This window comes from Taeniopygia guttata, chromosome 13, assembly GCF_048771995.1.
Source record: "Taeniopygia guttata chromosome 13, bTaeGut7.mat, whole genome shotgun sequence".
Taxonomy (NCBI): domain Eukaryota; kingdom Metazoa; phylum Chordata; class Aves; order Passeriformes; family Estrildidae; genus Taeniopygia; species Taeniopygia guttata.
This window is the reverse complement of record NC_133038.1, coordinates 9,803,543-9,823,798: the sequence shown is the minus strand read 5'-3', so window position 1 is coordinate 9,823,798 and position 20,256 is coordinate 9,803,543. Positions and strand designations below refer to the sequence as shown.

General features: G+C 46.5%; 1 protein-coding gene across 2 annotated transcripts in view; it reads left to right on the top strand.

Moving 5' to 3' along the window:
* IL12B (interleukin 12B) overlaps positions 1-20,256 on the top strand; it is a 55,313-nt gene that overhangs the window by 8,243 nt on the left and 26,814 nt on the right. The gene's annotated exons all lie outside the window — the stretch shown is intronic.

Below are 20,256 nucleotides of genomic sequence, written 5' to 3'. Positions count from 1 at the left end.
TGGAATGTTCTGGCTCTCATCAGTGACATTCAATGGCCATTATCAGCAAATGTCTCCCCGGAGGGAGGGTTGGTTGTGGAAGGGATAAGGAAAAACTGCTCACTGAACACAGGACAACTGCTACACAGATGGCAAATGGAATATATTGTAAATGCAGGTGAGCCTGGTGGGAAGAAATGCTGATGTCTGACTCCAGTTCAGAAGGTTGAATGAGTTCTTTATTATAGCTATACTATAATACATTAATATACTATTTAAAGGAAATACTAAAACTACAAACCTACTTTTTCTAACTCCCATATCTAACTGACCCCATCAGGCTCCAACAATCCTCACCAGAATCCAAAATCCAACCAAGCAATCACCCCAGGGAAACAATTCTCCAAACACACTCCACATGGGGAAAACAAGGAGCAGAAATAGAAATACTTTTCTCTTTCTTTCCTCTATGCTCCTCTATAAAAAATCCTGAAAGGGAAAAAAAAAAGTGCCTACCACAGGAATACATTTTGCTTTTCAATCTGGGACAGATGGGACAGGCTGAGCTTCCTCCCAGCCCCAGCTGGGCTGGATCCCCCAGCAGAGGCACCCCAGATGTGCCTGGCACGCACAGGGATGGCACTTCTGGGCCTTGGGCTGCTGCTTTCAACAATGTGGCTCCTCCTGGGCAGGCTCATCTCTCTGCAATATCTGATTCGTGGCTGAGAAAAAGGCCTTGGATCAAAAAGGTTTTGATAAACCTCAAGGTTTTGAGGATGGTTATTATACTGGATTCCACATTTTAGAAAAACTTCCCTGGCACCAAATTCCCACTGGGAATTGTGGGAATTGTTGTGTTTGCAGAATCTCAGCTGAGCTCTCTGTGAGCCCCCAGGGTTTTCCTGCTCTCTCAGCCCCACTGGTGCCTTTGGACACACCAAAAGTTGTTTCTGGGTGCTGTTTTCTAGGAAATGCTGAGCCCCAAACCTCTCTGTGTCCCTGCCCTCGTCCTGGCTGCCTCCCTTCATTTGGGAACAATTTCCTTTCCCCTGGAGCAGGAAGGTTTTTCAGCCACTGTTACAGCAGGGAAAGATTTTTCCCCTTGAGCTCTCAGAGTGGCTTTGAGTATTTGCCCCGACAGTTATAAAGTGGTTTGGATAAAGGCAAAGTATATCCTGCTGTTTTTTAACATGCTTTAAATATTTCTGGGAAAATTTTGTATTAATCTGGATATTGGGAAAGGCTGGAAATAACCTTTATGCTGGAATTTTGTGCATGATGGGCATTTAACTTAAAATAACCCACTGGTACAGACCCACCCCTGCATTAATTTGATGAAGGCGATCTGTGCTAATGAATGAATTGTTGTCAAAATGATTTTTGAACTACTTCTTAGAAATACTGCATTTTTTGCTAATGGATGTTGTCAAAACTGAAATACTCAACAACAATTTAGTTCCTTCATTTGACCTGATAGTTAATCAATTAAGAGCATTTTTAATGGCATCTTTTAAATAGAAACAAATTGGATGGTCAAAGTATGCAGGCATATTTTCCAGCTATTTTCAGAGGCTTTTCAGGGTTAAGTAGTTCAAGATTGTTTTAAGGACCTAAGAAATAAAATAATTCCGTGGATATTACAGGGATTTAACTCCACTTCTCTGTTTCTGTCTCTGAGGCAACAGGAAAATGCTTTGGCCAGTGTCCCATCCCAATGGGATGAGTGTTATAAATATAAGCTATGTTTCAGAAAGTAAAATTTTTTTCCATTTTGTTTTTGAAGATCAAATCTGACTGAAATCCTGAACTGAATTTCACATCTCAGAGCTTTGATAATTCTTTAATTTCATTTCGGTGGTGCTGCTCCAGAGCTGATCAGGGGACAAATGGCACCACTCACAGATTCCCTGTGGAAAATTTCCTTTCTTCTTCCCAGCAGTGAGAGGAAACAAAACGTGACCAGAGCATGTCCTTGGCTCAGGACAACATGGAGCTGCTGCTGCTTGGCCACAGCCACACAATCCTTTAGGCTGGAAGGGAAATCCAAGAGCCCGGAGCCCAACCCTGCTGAGCAGGTGGAAAATGATCTTTCTGGAAGAGACAGCCTGAGAAAAGGCTCCTTTTCCATCCAGATTGTTTCAAAATCCACAATTTGGGTATTTTCTGTGCCTCCTTTATTGCTTTTTTAGGCAAGGGTGTGTTGCAAACACAAAGGCTGTGACAGAGGGACTTGTGCCACACTCACCCCTGGGACTTCAGCTGAGCTTTCCCAGCTCTCCTCAGGGAAATCCAATATTTCATGAGCACTTTGTGGAGTGCTTCAATCCCTCTCCTCGGTGCAGGGAGGTGGCCACGTGTCTGCAGGGACACTTCACTCTGGGTTAGTGCTCCCTGCATCCCAAATTTATGCTCAGAACAGCTGGCTCATGGCAGAACTATGTGAGGCAAAGTTGAGAACGAGACGTGGAGCCTCCCTCTTCTCCAGCCTGATCTGTCACCCTTGTTCTAAATTTAAATCTGTGTTTACAGGAGGCAAAAGGGAAGAGGCAGGCAGTTAAATTAAGCAGCAAAACATCTTGTGTTTATTGTGAGGTCAGACAAGTGGATTTTCTTGTGCAGATGTGAGTTCAGGGCCTGGAGGATGATGTGCACGTTTGTGGGGGTTTGTGAACAAGTGAGCTCAGAGGGACCCTGCCTTGGCCTCTGACCCTTTTAGGGTTATTTTGGGCAGCAAATTCCATGGAATAATAAGGAGTGGGGCTGGAGCAGGGAGCTGGTGCAGCTTTCTCAGGAGGCTTTTCCAAGGGACACTTTGCTCTCCTTAGCCTGCGCTTCCCTGTCTGTCCCCTCCTCTAAGCCAGGCCCAGGAACTGAACCTGGGAGCTCTGTCAAAACCTGAGCATTCCTTTCATTTCCTTCCTGAGATCCCAGGGGCAGGGATGAGCTGCTCCCAGCAGGGCTCTGGTGCCTCCCAGCCAAAGCCTGGCTTTGCTCAGATCCCAGGTTCTGCTCCTGCACTGATTCCAGCCCCAAACCTTGGAGGAAATTCTGGGGAATGTTGGATGGACATGGCCCAGTCCAGGGAGCTGCACTGAGCTGAGTTTTGCACATCCAGCTGAGTTTGTGAAATGGGCTGCTCCCCTTCAAGGGAATCCATCAGCTCCTGGAACTGATAAATAATATAAATATAAAACCCCTGATGGACAACTTCAGGTCTTTGCTGTTATCAGGATGGGAAGCTGCCCATTTTCACTCTTGGAGTACAAGAGCTGTTTATAAACTGATTATCAGAGCTTCCCAACCATAGAGAAACCAAACTGGAGCTGCTGAGAATGTGATTGAATGTCATTAAAGGAAATTAATTCTGGATAAAATTCAGGTTGAAGTTCTGAGACCTTAAGTTCTTATCTGGCCCAGCATTGTGCACACAGCAATCACTGTCTCCATCATTTCATATCTTGGGACTTAATGGCATTTGTATTGTAGTTTTATTAGAAAAGGCTGATGTCCACGTATTGATAAAGGAACTGAGGGGATAAATATTCATCCTGTTTATTGCATCTGCTTCTGATGCTTTTGTAGCAGAGGTGAAAGGAGAAAAAAAGGCACCCAGATAAAATTTTAATAATAATTTTATGGTTCTGCAACAGCAACTCTATTGTGAAATAATCTGTGTTGTGTTCCCAGCTTGTAACTCCCCATTGCTGCAGGTTTGTGCCCATTTTTATTGCTTTGAAACTTATTTATTGTCAGCTCCTGCAATTTATGAAGCAGGATCCAAAGGCAGGGAGAGTTTAGTGGATTCCAGCAGAGAATCTCTGTTGTGGGGTGGGTGAGATGATTAAGGAAGGTCTTGTACAGCTGATTGGTCCCAGTAATTTCATTAGAAAAGAGAAAGGCAACATGAACTTTGTGTAATTCCCACTCTAATACTGTGATCCGTCATTTCCATTAATGGCAACTTACAGATTTTGAAGTTAAAATGTTCAGTGTGAGCTCCCAAAAGGAATCCCAGCCCCAGGGCAGGGTTTTGTGCCCTCCCTGTGCAGGGTGGATGATGTGGAGCAGGGAGCACCTGGAGCAGGGCACATTTCCATGGAAAATGAAAACGTTTTGTCCTTCCCAGACCACCCCTCCGTGCCTGTGGTCAGCAGCAGCTCCCCCCCAGCACTTGTTTAATTCCATTCCTGCTTTTCATCCACTGGTCTCCAAACAATTCCCTGAATAAATCAGCAGTGCCACCTCAGCACTCGTGTGTCCCACTGGGAACAGCTCCCTGGCTGTGGCAGTCCTTGGAGAAGCTCTCATTAGTCAGCATCTCTCCCATTTTCCCAGTGTTTGCTCCCCAGATCCTTTCTCCTTCTTTGTTTTACATCCGGATGTCCCTTTAAATCAGAGTTACTCAGAGCAAAGCAGGAGAATTCCCATATTAAAAACATAAACAAAAGGGCATTGTTTTATCTTTCAAGCTCTTTGCTTCTCCCCTCCTTCCTCCCTCCTGGACTTAAAATACCCAGCTATAATTAAATATCCTCTTTTGAGGGAGGGAGCTGCACTCCCAGGGCTGGAGAGGCCACGCCAGGGTGGGAGAGCAGAGCTTTGCCCCAGCCCGTGCTGGGAACCAGGGCAGTGCCTTTGCTCCAGGCTCTCCAGGCAGATTCCCAGCAGGATCCTGAGCTATTTGTGCCCACCCCGAGGCTCAGCTAAAGTCCATGGGCTGCATTAACCTCAGTGTTTGCTATAAACTTAATTTAAAAGCACATACCTGTAGTTAAGGGGGTGTTCACCATCCTGGACCTTCCTTTATGATGCATATCCATTGTCCACCTCGTTCTTGGTTTTCCCTCCACTCCCGAGTGTGCAGCCACAGAGAAACAGAATGGGCAAAAATCAACCTGATAAACTAGAAAAGAAAATTAATTTTACTGGCACAAGACAAGTGATAGATTTTTTTTTTTCCTTTAAAGTGGGGTTTTTGTAGAGGAAGATGTTGAGGAACATTTCTTTTTGTCAGGCTTTGAGGAATTCCAGCTCCAGCATCTCAGGCAGGCTCAGGAGTCCTGTTAATACTTGGTTGTTCAGCTTTTGCTTGAGAAAGTATCCCAATTTCAGAGCACACCAAGACAATGGGATCATTAATAAAATAAATCAGGGCATCTATTCTTGGGGCACTCAGCCAGGGCAGTAAAGTTGTCCTGAAAGGATACAAACACCAGGCTGGAAATGAAAACCTGCTGCTATTTTTTATTAAATCCGAATCTCCTGTATTTCCCTTTTTATTTGTAGCTGGTAATTTGAGGGCAGTGACATCAATTAACAGTTTAATTGGATTCGCAGGGACTGTCTAATTGGGAATGAGTTCCATTTCCAATGAACTCCAAGCAGCAGAAATGTTGTGGAAGAGACTCTTTTCAGCACGACCCAAACTCTGAACAGGAAACGTTTGATGGGAGAGGAAAATGAGGAGCCAGGGGCTGGTGCTGGGGCAGAAATCAGAGCTGTGGCAGGAAAAGCAGAAGAGTTTCCAGGCTGGAGCCCAGAGCAGAAATGCTTTCCTCCCTGACCATTTATCAGCTCCTTTAAAGTAATTTGGTGGAATTTGGAGTGGTTGTTCCAAACATGGATGGGGTGGGAAGCTGGAATTGGGGCAGGAGGTTGTGGAGAGCTGCAGGGAGAGGCAATCACCTTCCAAGGAGGCCTCTGAGGAGCACGGCAGGGGCTCAACAGCTCTGAAATCAACCCTGAGCCCCCAACCTGAGCACAAGAGAGGCTTTGGTTCAGGGTCCCTGAGACAGAATAATTCCATAGATTCCAGCAGAGAGAGAGCTGGAAGCTTTCCCAAACTTCACACGTCCGGGGTTGGTATTCCAGATTTACCTGTTTGTTATGGAATTGGGAATATTCTCCAACATCCAGATCCTGTCAAGTCCTGGGGAATGCTGAGGAGAGAGTGGCTGCTGTTTCATGGTGCTTATTTTGTGGTTGTTTTTTCATGTTTCATGTCATTTGTAAGATGCAAATGCTGCCAAACCACAAACTCAAGACAATTCCCACATTTTAGCACTGGAAGGAAAGGGGCAGCTGGGGACAATCCGAGCAGGAACAGGAACTCCTCACTTCCCACTCTGACATGATTTCAGTCTCTCTTTCCTTCCATCAGTTCTCTGCTCTTGGCTGAACACCCAGTCATGATTTTATTACCTTTTATTACCCTGTGAAATCAATGAATCCCAACAGAAAGCCTTATGAGCTTTAAATGGTCCAGCATTAGTGTGTGCAGCAGGCAGGGCCCAATCAATCAATAATCAATCAATCAATCTCAATCTGTTTTGTATAGTGGCCCCAGATCAATCCTCCAGGATTGCTTGAGCTCTGATGGACCTAAAAGTCCTGGAAATGAAGTGATTTAAATGAAAATTCAAGCATTAAATCAATGCTAAGCAGAATAAGAGGTGACATGTTCTCCTGTTTATTTGAAAATTAAACCTGGCCAGCTGTTGAGCAGTGCTATTTTTCATGGATTTATGGTTTTCTGGGCTGGTATTCTGTCTTGTTCATGTCCTTTTATTGGCTTTTGATACACTAATTTGGAACTGAATTATAATCACAGTGGTTAGGGATAGATGGCCTTGGGGTTCTTTTTTCCTCAAACTGGCAGAGAAAGAAGAGATGATTGGAGTTGTGTGATTCAGCCCATGAAAAATAACCACAGTTAGTGCCTCTTTTGGGGATATCAGCAGGGCAGGAAGAGGCTCCGTGGGCATGAGCCCCCAGGATAAATACAGATTTTACTCCCTGGGGGTGGAGATGTGCCATGAGAACCCTTGCTCCATCTTTTGGGGGACACAGAAGGATTCAATTTCCTGTGATTGATCCAAATCCTTAAATATATTCTAAAAATGAGAGGGGGAAAAGGTAGTTTAGTGATAACGTTGTGTTGCAGCTTTGGTGACTTTCCAGGTGCAAGCCTGCAGTTTTCAATAAATAACTGGAAACAACTGCAGAAATGTCGGGTTCCAGGACACTCCTTTCCAGCTGTAGAGCTGTCACCACATCCATCTGCTTCCCTGGCTGGTGGCACATTTGTGTTCATGTTTCCCATGAAATAATTCAGCTGAAAATATTCTTTATTGGGCTGAGAAACCAGGAATACTCCACCAGAGTTGGGGCTTTTGGGTGCTCTGCCCAGAATTCCCAATTCCTAACAGCATCTGTGACTTTCTGCTCTTCCCCAACAATAATTCCTGATCTTTTAGCTGGAGTTGCACAACAGGAAAGGGTCAGGACAGCTGGAAAACTGCTCTGGAGAGTCGTGGGCAGGCAGCACGTGGGAGAACATGTTCAGACATCCTCTGGCTCCCTCAGATCGGGGTGGTCGCTGGAATTTCTGTGGCAGAGGGTATTTATGGAATATTGCCAGTGCAGACTCTCAGTCTCCTCTCGGATATTTCCCTCTGGGCTGGCTGGGCCCCTCCTGTCACCCTGTGCCCTGGTTCCCAGTCCCCTACTGGGATCTCATGAAAACACACAGGAAGATGAGTGAAAAAGGCCCTGGATAATCCTCTAAACATATTCCCCCTTTCTTTTCTCTCCTAAATCAATGTGCCTTTCCCCAGAGCTGAAGTCGAGTGTCTCTTGGACAGAGCCACCCTGAATGCAGCAGATAATGCTGCAGTTCCCCAGCTGCAAAGACATTTCCTGGGAGCATTCTGGAGCCAGGACAGATTTTCATCTCTCCTGTCTGATTTCTAAAGAGAGCACAGAGTGGTGCAGCTGAAAGCAGCAATTCACAAACGGGGAGATGTTCTGAGGGAGCATTCCTGTTTCTGGATATCTGAATGTGGCCCACCTTGATCCAGGTAACCCCGTGGCCATTTCCTGGCACAATCTGGAGGAGCTGAAGTGATTTGGGGTGAAACCCTTTGCTGAGTCATAACACTTCACTTGAAACCACGGGGAAGCTTTTAGGATCAATAGAAATCCTAAAATTCCAGACCCCCCCCCCCCCCTTCAAGGCAATGTCTGATGTTTACAGCTGCACCACTGCTACACTTCCAAGTGTTCCTGACAGCACCTCTCATTTTATGACATTTCATCTCCCAGCATTAACAGATAATCTTGTACAATCCAAATAGATTTGCAAGCAAGGCCAATTATCCTGGCAGGAGCAGCAGGGTGAGGGGAGCCGTGGGCTGAGAGCAGAAAGAGCTGCGCTGTTTATCACAATGCCCAATAAATCATTTACAGCCAGAACCAATTACCTGTTTATTTCCAGTGCCTGCTCTTCAATTAGCAGGGGGAATATGAACCTTTAAAGGAGATCATTCCTCAGGATGCATTAGACTGCAGCTCCAGCCTGGAGCTGAGCTGTTCTGGCATTTTGCAGGGAGCCACTGGGAGAGCTCAGGTGAAGCTGTTGAGGCAGGGACAGGCGAAATGACTCGCACGATTTCAGAAGGTAAATTGAGTGTTTATTCAAAAGCCCTTCTCTGTTTTATAGAGAACATCATGAGCATTAATTCCATCGGTCTTAAAGTAAAACCATTTCAGCTGATTGGTACACTGGACTTAGGTCAGTGTGGTAAAACATTTCTATAAATAATATGAACAGAAAGCAAGATAATAGATTGTTTACATTCCTCTCGGACTTTTCCCCAGGCTTAGCCTGGCAGAAATCTTTCTCTTTTTCTCTCTGACTGAACTGAGAATATCCACACTCGGGCACCTGTGCTCAGGTGGCAGCACCTGTCTCTGCAGGCTGGGGAGCACAGGAACCAGAGCCCTGACCATGGACAGCTCCCAGGGCTCTGTGCTGGGCCAGGCTGGGATGACCTTGGGGTCTGTGGTGTTGGGATCACCCCAGCAGTGTAAAAGTCCTCATTTCCCAGCCCTACAGCCAAATAAGGAGCCTGGATGTGTAGGATCAGCTTCTCAAGGGTGTTTATTTTCCCTTATCTAGAACATTCTCTCTCTGCCCTGCTGAGCTCTGTCCAGCAGCTCGGCCATGGCATTCTGTCTGCCCTCAGGGCGGTGTTTGCATTTTATACCAAAAACTACCTGTGCTATGTTTACAATAACGTGCCAATATCTGTCATTTCTGTTGGACAGTGTGTCTGTACCTTAAACCAGCAGAAAAGTGTCACCATCACAGCAAGACATGGAGGGCAAGGAGAAGGAGAAGAAGGTCAGGACACTCCCAGATTCCTCCATCTCGTCCCCTCAAACCCCACTCTAAAAAGCCCCAAAATTCTACTTTTTCACCCTGTGTTAGTTCAGCTATCACACTACTCAAACCCTTGTGGCTTGTAATTCCTCACACAAAATTGACAGCTTTCCATGGGCTAAAATCAAAGCCACGGGTGTTTTTACTTCATGCCAGGGTCTGGAGCCAGCCAGGGCAGCTGAGGGATGTGCTGGGATCCCTCGGGATGAGCCTCCTGGGGAGCTGCTCTGCAGCTGGGAGCTGCTGGTGGCCACCAGGAGCTCAGCCAAAGCACCAGTGCCCCGCTCAGCAGCACTAATGGGACCAGTCAGCTCCTTTTACTGGGCGTTCTGGGCTCTCCCTTTCACTGCTTTGACCTGGGAGTGCTCAAACCTGACACTGATATAATTCCTGTGATGATGGTGGAGAGCACAGAACCCTAGTGGGAGGGGTTTTAAATAGATTTAAATATTTTTTATATTTTGAAATATTTTTATATTTTAATATATTTTATATAACTATAAATATATTTAAATATATTTATATATTTATATATTTTAAATATATTTATAAAATGTATCATTACATAATATATTTTTAGTTATATTATATAATAATATTTTCTATATTACATTATTTTTATTATCTTATATTTTAAATACTTTAAAATATTTTTAATTTATGCATGAAATTTACTGAGAAAGTCGAACATTGCCCCATTCCCAAAACCTGGGACACAGACTGGCAGCACTGGGAGTGTTGGGGACTGAGCTGGGAATGGCCCCAGACTGAAGGCCTGGAGTCAGAGCAGGATTTCTCCTGGAGAATTCCAGATTGCTCCTGCTCAGCTCCATCGCCCTCCCCAAGGGGAGCCACAAAAAAGATGGATGAACTCCTGTGGGATGGGTGAGCCCAAATCCAGGGAAACTGGGGAAGTGTGGGGAGTGCTCCTGGCTGAGATTTGCAAACCTAATGAGCACTGCTTTGCATTTTGGAGCATTTTCCATCCCTGGAAGTGTCCAAGGCCAGGCTGGATGAGGCTTGGAGCACCCTGGGATAGTGTGAGGTGTCCCAGGGTGTTACACAAACCAGAAAACATTCTGGCAACCTGGAAAAGCAGTGGGGTGGGGACTCTGCAAGTCTCTCCTGAGAGAGGCAGGATTTGCCTTAGATCTGGGAGCACTGGGAGCACTGATCCATAACAACCCCAAGGGACAATCAGTGTCTGTCAAACAGTTTAATGTCAATTACTTTGCATTATCTACAGAAAGAGTGAAAAAAGGAGGCAAAGCTTGGTGTGTTTCTATTTCTGGTATTTGCTGTGCTGATTAATGATTAATGATTGATGATTAATCCCACAGACATTTTGGTGACAGGGCTGGGAAAATCTTCCTGACACAGGAGACTTCACCAATTATCCTCCAGACTAAGTGCTGGGACTCTGTAATTTATGACACCTTTATCTCCTTTGGGATAAACCAGCAGTAAATATAACGCAGGGAAAAGTCTTGCAAGGCCAAGAGACTTCATTTGTAAAGGAGAGAAACTCCTTGGCTTTAAAGTTCTTTCCAACTCTAATTTCAGTGCAGTGAGGAGTGACAGAGAAGTGCATTTTTATCATTTAAGTGATTAAATGTTTCTGTTGTTCAAAGTAATTCCTGTGTTTAGTGGACATATTTAGCTGTATAACAGCAAAACATCTCAAAGCAGAAAATATGGAGCTACTCTGACTCCTGAATGGAAAACAGGGGTGGAATTCTCAGAGTTTGTCCTGTAAAGCAAATCAGGAGGGTTGGATCCCCATCCCTGGAGGTGCCCCAGGAGCTCCTGGAGGTGGCACTCGGTGCTCTGGGCTGGGGACAAGGTGGGCATGGGGCACAGCTGGGGCTCAGTGATCCTGGAGGGCTTTTCCAGCCTGGATAATTCCATTTTTCTGTGTTCCCTGAGCTCTGCAGTTTTCCTGCAGCTGGAATTTTAACCTACGGGGGTTCTGCCAAAGGAGCCTCTGGTAGCAGGTCCAGCAGCAGGGCTCAGCTCAAACACAGGATTTTGAGGCCCTTTCCCTTCAGCAAAGGTTCCTCCACCAAAAGGTTTGAGTAACTCATAACTGATTAATCATCACTTCCAGGAGAATTTATTTATTAGGTTTTAATCCATTAACACAAGTTTTAGATGGAAAAGAAAAAACCATTAGGAAGAAAAACACTAAATCTTATTCTTCTGGGAACTGTTAGTGGCTGATTCTGGTGAGAATTGCTGAGGCCACGAGCAGCCCAGATGTTTATTGTTTGGCCAAGGCTGATTTTCCCTCCTCCTGCAGTTCATTAACAAGGAGTGAGTGAGTTCCTGGGGCTGGAGAGGTGGGATGAGAGGGAACAACTGGATGGACAAACCTCTGATGTGCTGTTTGCCTGGAAGCAAAGCTGGTTCTGCTCTAGATCTGTCTGCTTTTCCATTGAAACAGATTTAAACTGCCTTTAAAACCCCAAATCCCCTGAACATGGATTTTTAACCCACGCTGAGACATGCAAGGATAGATTTCCTAACTTTACAGAAGTTTTTAGGTTTTACTTCAATCAGCATTTTCAATGGGAAGAGCCACATTAAATTGTTAAAATCCCTGGGAGGAGAGAGAGAAACTCACAAAGCTGAGGGGCACTGGAAGAAAACTTGGCTAAATCCACTTTCAGAAATGTTTATCTCAGGACTGTCAGTCACAGGAGGCTCAGGGCAGTGTCTGTCTGAATCCTGAGTGTGTGCTGTGGGAAGGGCACATCCTAAAGGCAAACTTTAGGAGTTAAAATCAATTCTTGTCCTTTAAAATCCTTCTTGTCATTTTTTCTTAATGGCCTTAGGAGGGAACATAAATTCCAGATTAGGGAATGGTTTAAATAATTTCTCTGTTGTCTGCTGAGGAGAAATGCTTTCCCTTTAAAATTGTATCTTATTTTCCCTCTGCCTCTCCTTTCTGCAGCAGGTTGTGCTGCAAACCCATCAATCTAAATCACTGGTTAACAGTCTCATCCTGACAATAAACTGAGGGGTGCTGCAAGCTAATATATTCTAATTTCAACCTAACATATTCTATACTCAATTGTGATCAGGGGAAAAACCCCTCAATTCATCAAAGAGAAACAAGAAAATAACTCCTGGCTGCAATAAGTAGACACTTATGTCTGTATTGTCTTTAGAATTCCTTGGTTCTGGCTTGTCTCATTAACCTGTGTCTAATTTTCATCTGCTGAGGCATTTTTAGAGTTAGAACTCAAGAGATAAGAAGAGTAAGAAATAAGTATATTTGAAATACATTTTGAAATGGAAGGGATAGGGGGAAAAGGAGTGAAATATCCTGTTTTCCATCGTGGCCAAAGTGGGCTTCAAAAAGCCACATTTTTGTAGCCAAGTGCTTGTTCCATATCCCAGAGTCAGGGAATGGTTTGGGTTGGAAGGGACCCAAAATCCCATGATGACAGACTGTGAGGGAATCCTGTGAGTGTGCAGGGAAAGGGATTGTTCCAGATGTGTTTGCAGCTCTCCCCAGTGCCATGGGAACCCCCAGGAAGCCTCAGAGGAGGCCAAGCAAAGGAAGATTCCAGCAGCACCCCAGGGCTGTGTCTCATTTTGTCAGGAAGGTTCTTTACAGCACCAAACCCCAGCAAGGTGCTTGCAGCAGCTGATTTTTGTTGTTACCTGGTTTTATTTCTTGTCAGTAACAGCCAGAAATGCAACCAGAACCACCCCCAGGCAAAAAGTCCTGGAGGATTTGCTCCAGACCTTCTCCCTGGAAGTCTTTTCCAGCCAAATCCACAGGCTGGTGCCAAAATCTCTCTTGGCTTTGCCTTGGCACTCCCAGGGCTCGAGGCTCCACCTGTTCCCTGTCCCAAACTGCTCCAAAAAAGAGCTGGGGAGCTCCTTCCAGAAATGGACACTTTTGTTCAGCACTGTTGTTGTTTGACTGTAAAGTATTTACCATTGCCATTATTCAGAGCCTTTTTGAAAGCCCTAAGTTTTACTGAAAATGCTCAGGAGCTCAGGGACTGATCCCAGCTGTTCCAACAGGATCTGCACAGCTTGCAAGCTGTTAATGGGTCTTGGGATTTTTACAAGGAATCTGGGTGTTGGAAATCAAGGCTTTGCAGTTTCCACTCCAAGGAGTGAAATTAATCTGAGTTTCAAGCAAAATCTTGCATTTCTGTATCAACCCATTGTCAGTTTTCATTTCAAGTGTTATGGAAACATCTTCTGTCACCTAAATAAAAAAAATATTCTGAATTTATAAAGCATTTTCCATCTAAGAATAGGAAAACATTTCAAGTCCTCAGTCTGCTCAGTGACTCAGTCCACCAGTAACTCACACCTAATTTTATTGGCAGGGAGCTCTGAGGGAGATTTCTCCTTCCAAAAGCTGTTCTGGTCCTTGAGTGGGATTTCCCAGTGAGCAGGGCTGCTCTGATGTGTAGTCCAGCTTCCCTCTAGCACATTTATTTGTTCTTTTGGATGAACTCTGGTGGATTTGGAAAAACAAAACCTGCCTGAGTGTTCCTCTGAAGGGGCAGTTTGGAAACACAAGTCCAGATGGCTCAGTCAGATTTCACAGCAAAGCACGGAGCAGTTGAGGGGGGAAAAGGGGGAAAAGGAAAAGGTGTGGGGAAAAAAAGCAGCTCCTGCCTGTTTTATGCAGCTTAGCAAAGGCTCAGCTTGGAAGGAACAGAGTTCACTTGGAACCAGTTAGCTCTGAATGCCAACAGGGCTAAAATTCCCTCATTAATACACAAAGATTCTTAACTGTGACCTGTGTGCTCTTTCTGAGCTGCAGAATTTCTCCCTGAGGAATGATCCAGGTGTTCTTTGGCCTCCCCTGAGGTTCCTTGGGCATCCCATCTCCCAGGAAAGCAGAAGTTGCTTCCTGGCAGGGAATTGTTGGTGCAGTCTGACTGAAGGGAATATTTTATTCAATGTTTAGTGACAGCTTTGCAGCCCTGCATGAAGGATTTTGCGAGATGGGTAATTCAGAATGGGCCTTGCTCAAAGAATTCGACCCACAACTCCAAAATTCAGCTCAGCAGCCAGGGAGAAATTGGGATTATATCCAATAAACAGCAAGCAAGAGCACCAGGGGAGCAGCAGAGGGTCAGAATCTTAACTGGTGGTGGCTTTTCTTCATTCTCTCGAGCTTGTTAATTAGCAAATGAAAGTGCAATGAGTTAGCAAATCCAATAACCTGGGATTTCTCTGAGTCTTTGTGAGTCCTTCCCTGTTCCTGCCAGGCTTGGACTGGCTCCACACTCCAGGCACGAGAATTTCCATGGGAATGGGCTGGTGTTGTCACAGGCAGCAGCCCTAGCTCTGAGAGCACTGAGCAACTGAGATTAAAAACTTCTTAAGTCACAGCAGAGCAGCGGCAGAGGAAACAAAGAAACCACACTATAAAAACTTCCTTGTTGTTTTGTTGGGATTTTTTAAGTCTGAGATAAATTGAAAAGCCTTTCAGCACCTGACTAGGAATTTGGTCCCTGTCTCTCTTGAGCCTTTCCTGCTCAATTAGCCAAAATATTTTGGAGATCGGCGGTTCCCTCTACCCACAGAATGCCAGGATGGCTCAGGCTGGGAGGGACCTCACAGGTTCCAGCAGGGCCATCCCAGAGCTCAGGGACAGGATTGTGTCCATCCAACTGCTGTGAACATCCCAGAGCTCAGGGATAGGATTGTGTCCATCCAACTGCTGTGAACATCCCAGAGCTCAGGGACAGGATTGTGTCCAGCTGCTTCAGAAACTTCCCCAGTTTCATGCCCAGAGAGAAAAAAAAGCAGAAATGTTTCCCTTTTGACTGAATGCAGAGGCATGTGAGGGTAATGAGGAGCTGAATTCCCAGCATCCATCCCCAGCAGTGATGGATTTTCGGGTGAGAGATGATGGGTGCAATCATTTGACTGGAGCAGTCAGATATGGTTTAGCACCTGCAGTAATGACTCAGGAGCACTCTCAGCTTGATCAGCTCCTCTCAATTCCCTCTGGAATGCTGGAGATGTTCTGTTGTGGAGGTGCCAGCCCGTGCAGGGGCTCTCAGGGGGCTGTGACAGCCCAGGCTCCCCCTGGTCCTGAGCAGAGCACTGCAGAGGGGCCCTGCTGCTGGGGAGCTCTCCTGCCAAAAAGGACTTTTTAAGGCCTTTTCTGCTAAGGCCAAAGCTAATCCAAGAGTAGGTCCTGGTGGGAATAAGCAATGATTCTTCCTGAATAAGAATAGCACAATCAGGCCCTAAATGAGACATTTATTCAACCTTTCTCATCTGCCTTCTGTAAATCACCTTCCCTGTGCTGGCACCTCGTGTCCCTGGAGGAAAGGACTGACTAACTACAGCTTTATTCCAGGAGGCAACAGCAGGAGGAGGGAGGATGTTTGAAATGATATTTCAGGCATATTCTAATAGCCCTGGTTGGTCCATCGCAGCAGGGAGTGGGAAGTGACCTTCAAACAGGGTCAGTGCAGTGCAAATACAGACAGGGAGGGCAGGAGGAGCCTCTGAGCATCTCCAGAGTCCCTGCTCAAAGTTCAGAGTGACATCTGCAGTGTCCAAAGGGACACAGAGGCACAGATTGCTCCTGTTCTTTTCAAGCTGAGATGCTCAAACTGAGATTTTTCACTACCTGTATTAACGAAGAGTTCAAAGTTTGGTATTAACACAATCTCCTCCTGACTCCAGAGATCTTCCTGCACTTCCCACAGCTTTCCATTTGTTCTTTCCAAATGTCCTCTCCCTCCCATAGGGAAGGAATTTTCTAGGTTAAAATCACAGACAGATAAGACCCCACTTGTCACCCCCAACCTCTGTCTGGGCCATTTCTTGGTGCTCTGCTCCTCCCTGATGCACAAAAGCCCAGCAGGTTTCAGTTTCATGATCCTTCTGCAGGAGTGTGTAAAACTTCCTGGGTGCAGAGGCTGCACTCACCAAACCATGACTAAAAGGGCTTGGAGAGGACAGACATTCCAAGGAAAAAAAAAAAAAAATCCTTGGGCACAAGAAAAGAACAAATCCTCTTTTAATTGAGCTTTCCAAGTGGAACCAGCAGCCCTGAGAGAAATAAAAATTTCAGGATGTCCCATAAAGAGCAGAGAAAGAAAGGACAGAGGCAGCAACCCTTGGGTGGCTCTGGGATGAGGGTGGGGTTAATGGAGAAATGGAAAATGTACATTACTTTTACATCAATGCCCAAAATACACAGACAGCTATTTTCTCAAGTGACTAGGAATAGTTTAGAGATTTTTTTTTCCTCAGTCAAATAGCACGAGGAAAAATAGTCTGCAGGGGCTGGTGAGGAATGAGGGGATTATGAGGGAGAATATTACAGAACATAATAACTGCCCCTTTCTGCCATTTCTGTCCCTTAAATCCAAGCTGCTTTCTGTGGTTTTGGAAGAGGAGTGTCCAAGCAAGGAAATGAAAAGCTGACAATGCCTTTGCTCCCTTCGAGCTGACAGGAGCTCAGGAGATAACAAAAAAAAACTGAAATGAGCCCAAGGAGAAGGGGAGCAGAGGAATTGCTCAGCACCACCTCCAATTTCTGCAGCTTTGCCTTAAAGCAAAATGCAGATTTTGAGGGAAAAAGCTGAAGAACAGAAGCAAATGAACCAGAATAAGCAGAAGCCACTTTTCCCGCTTCCTTGGGGGGAATTCAACAGCTCCAAGTGGGTTTTAGATCTTGAGCCATTCTCATTCATGTGTGGCCTCCCTCACTTCACACTGTCAGTTTTACTGAGCTGCTCTGCATGAAAAGTGCTTTTGATGTTTGGCAGGGGCCCAGCAGCAGAGAGACATTTCAGCAGCTCTGCCCTGTGGGGATAGAGCTGCTGGATGTGGCAGATCCATCTGGGAACGGGCGCTGGGGCTCACTGCATGCCACCACTCCTGTGCAGCCCCTCCTGTGCAGCGCTGCCAGCTCGGAGCTGGGTCCCCTTGCAGGGCAGGGAGCTCCTGGCCCATGGGAGCTGCTGCGCCTGGGCTGTGCTGCTGCACCCGGGCTGCTGCACCTGGGCTGCTGCACCTGGGCTGCACTGCTGCACCTGGGCTGCACTGCTGGGCCATGACTGCACTGCTGGGCCTGGGCTGCACTGCTGCACCTGGGCTGCATTGCTGCACCTGGGCTGCACTGCTGGGCCTGGGCTGCACTGCTGCACCTGCGCTGCTGGGCCTGGGCTGCACTGCTGGGCCTGGGCTGTGCTGCTGCACCTGCGCTGCACTGCTGCGCCAGGGCTGCACTGCTGGGCCTGGGCTGCATTGCTGCACCTGGGCTGCACTGCTGCGCCAGGGCTGCACTGCTGGGCCTGGGATGCTCTGCTGCCAGGGCAAGGACAGCGCCTGGGAGTGAGGGTAACAGGCAGGAATTGATCAGTGAGAGAGGGGATTGAGCACAGGGATTAATCAGTGAGCACAGGAATTGATCAGTGAGAGAGGGGATTGATCACTGAGCACAGGGACCGATCATTGAGAGGGGGAATTGGTCACAGGGATTGATCAGTCAGGGATTGGTCAGTGACTGCAGGAACTGATCACAGGAACTGATCACTGAGCACAGGGATTGATCACAGGAACTGATCACTGAGCAGAGGGATTGATCACAGCAACTGATCACTGAGCATAGGAATTGATCACTCAACACGGGGAACAAGGGAGAAAAGGCACCTTCACTTGTCACCTTCCTGGCTTTGTTTCACCTGTCCTTGGGCAGCTTTTTCCTCACTAGAACAGCTTTAATGCTCTCTGTCTCATCCAGAGCAGCAGAAAACACTTCCATATTTTATTTCTATTTTTCTGGAGAGGAATAGAAAGGAGAATGAGACAAACTACTCGTGAAAAACTTGGTGGGGCAATGCTAAGGAGAGGAGCTGCAGCCCTGGGGGAGAAAGGGCTGGGTAGGGTCTTGGAGGACCTCAAGCTTGGCACCAAATCTTTCCCTTTCTTCTCACTCAGTCAGGGAAAAGCGCTCAGGATTTATTCCCTGCTCCCTTTGTACCAACAGAACCATTTGTATCAAGTGGCCATTTCCAGAGCTTCAATTTCCTGCTGAAGATTTAGGTTTTTAATTCTTGTAATGAAGCTCGTCCCAGACGTCCAGAAATTCCTAATTAACTTTAGGATTATACATCAAACCGTGCTCCCAGCTCTGTGCTGGCACAGAGGCTTTGGGGCAGAAGTTCTGGGATGTCACTGCTGGCAGAGCTTGGAGGCCTGGGCTTGTGGAGATGCCACAAGCTCCAAACTCCCTTTTAAAATAAACACCCCTAGGCTCCAGGCCCCAATTTCATCTCCCAGTTGAACTTGTTTGAGGAAGTAAATGATATTTTTAGGCTTATAAAGCTGGATTTTCTGCCAGCAGCACTGCGAGGCTGCATTGCACAGAGATGGAAATGAGTCTTTACCTGGCCCCACACACTCCTGAAGGAGCTCTGGAGGAAAATGTGACTTTATGGCAAAATCAGGCAGTAAAACTTCACCTCTCCCCACTGGGTGAGAGAACCTTAAAGTGCATTTGCTCCTGGAGAAGCAGCCTTGGGGAGAGGCTGAGTCCCTGCTGGGGCAGAGAGCTGCTCCCCACGTCCCTGGTCCCTGGCTGTCATCTTCCCTGCACATGAACGGGGCAGGAGCACAGCAAACACAAGAACCTGGCCTGGTGACCTTCAAGGGCTACAGGACCAGCACAAATCTGACATCCCCCTGTGACTGATCCAGATCAGAATCCAAATTACCCCAAACCACTTCACAAGGGGAGCTGGGGGAATATTTAATATCCTCCCCATGGCAGGTGTTAGGTACAGGAGATAACAACCTGAATTCCTGTAAAAGTAACATCTTTGTGGCTTTTAAAGCACTCATTTCACAGTCTCCTCACCCAGACTCGATGAATCATTGCGCTGTCACTGGTGGACGTGCAGCAGATGGAGGAGCAGCCACCAGCGATGCCCCAGGAACCTCCTCAGGGCTGGGATGAGAACTGGGATGGAGCTGAGCTCCTGGAGAGGATCTGGAGGACCCCCGGGCCACGGAGTCTGTGATGGCTGAGTGCATTTGATGGAATTGAAGCTCTGGGATCATCCATAAAGGTGTCAAAGCAAACCCTGCAGCTGCTCCTGCCTGCTGAACAGGAAATCTTTGTGCATTCCAGGGCAAACCTTAATTACTTGATTGCATTCCGTGCTGATGGAGGATCTGCCTCAAGCACTGCCCCGGGAATTCTGTGGGATAAATCAGTGCCCAGCAAGGCACTGCTGGAGGGCAGGACTCTTGGAAAGGCTGGGCTGAGGCACTGAGACGTGCCCTGGGGACAGCAAGCTCAGGAGCTGCTGAGCAAATCCTGAAATCCAACTCCCTGAGCTGTCTCCAGTTCGAGGTGCTGACACACCCAGGGCTGTCTATGCAGTGCTGGCAGTGCAGGAACAAATCTGTCACTGATCCAGGGGGGAGCGGGGCAGAAAACTGCTGAGGGCATCCCAAAATGTGCTCCTCAGCACCACCCACTTCCTGGGTGCTTGGTGTGAGCAGTGGGAGTGGTGCCAAATTCAGGAAGGCAAAGGAACACCAGTGATGGGAAGTTCCCAGACTGGTGCCATGAGTGACTTTTAAAAAGAGATTAAAAGCTGCATGTTGTGAGGAGAAAGGTCCTTTGGAGTGGGATTTGGTGTGGATAGGAAAGGCCATCCCATGTGGCATTTCATTGCAAAGCCAGCCAGAACAGGAATCACACTCCATTGCCATCCTCAGGTACTCGTTCAAGCAGACCCAGGTAATTCCATTTCTTGTCCCTTTTGATCAATTCTTACCTTGTGAGCAAGACCTGTCACTAAACAGAGCTTTTCCCTCTCCTCTGCAGTGAATGGCTGTCTCCACTGATTCTCTACAGCTGGTTATGTCCTAATTCTGCCTAGAAAATTAAATTATTTTGTTACCCAAAGGGCTTTGCTTTTACCAGTAAGAACATCTCTGCAACCATTTAAAGTCTTATCAGGGTTAATGTAATATAAGTGCTTTCTCTTTCTCCACTTTAAAAAGGAAATTTCAAAGATAAAATGCTCTGACTATTG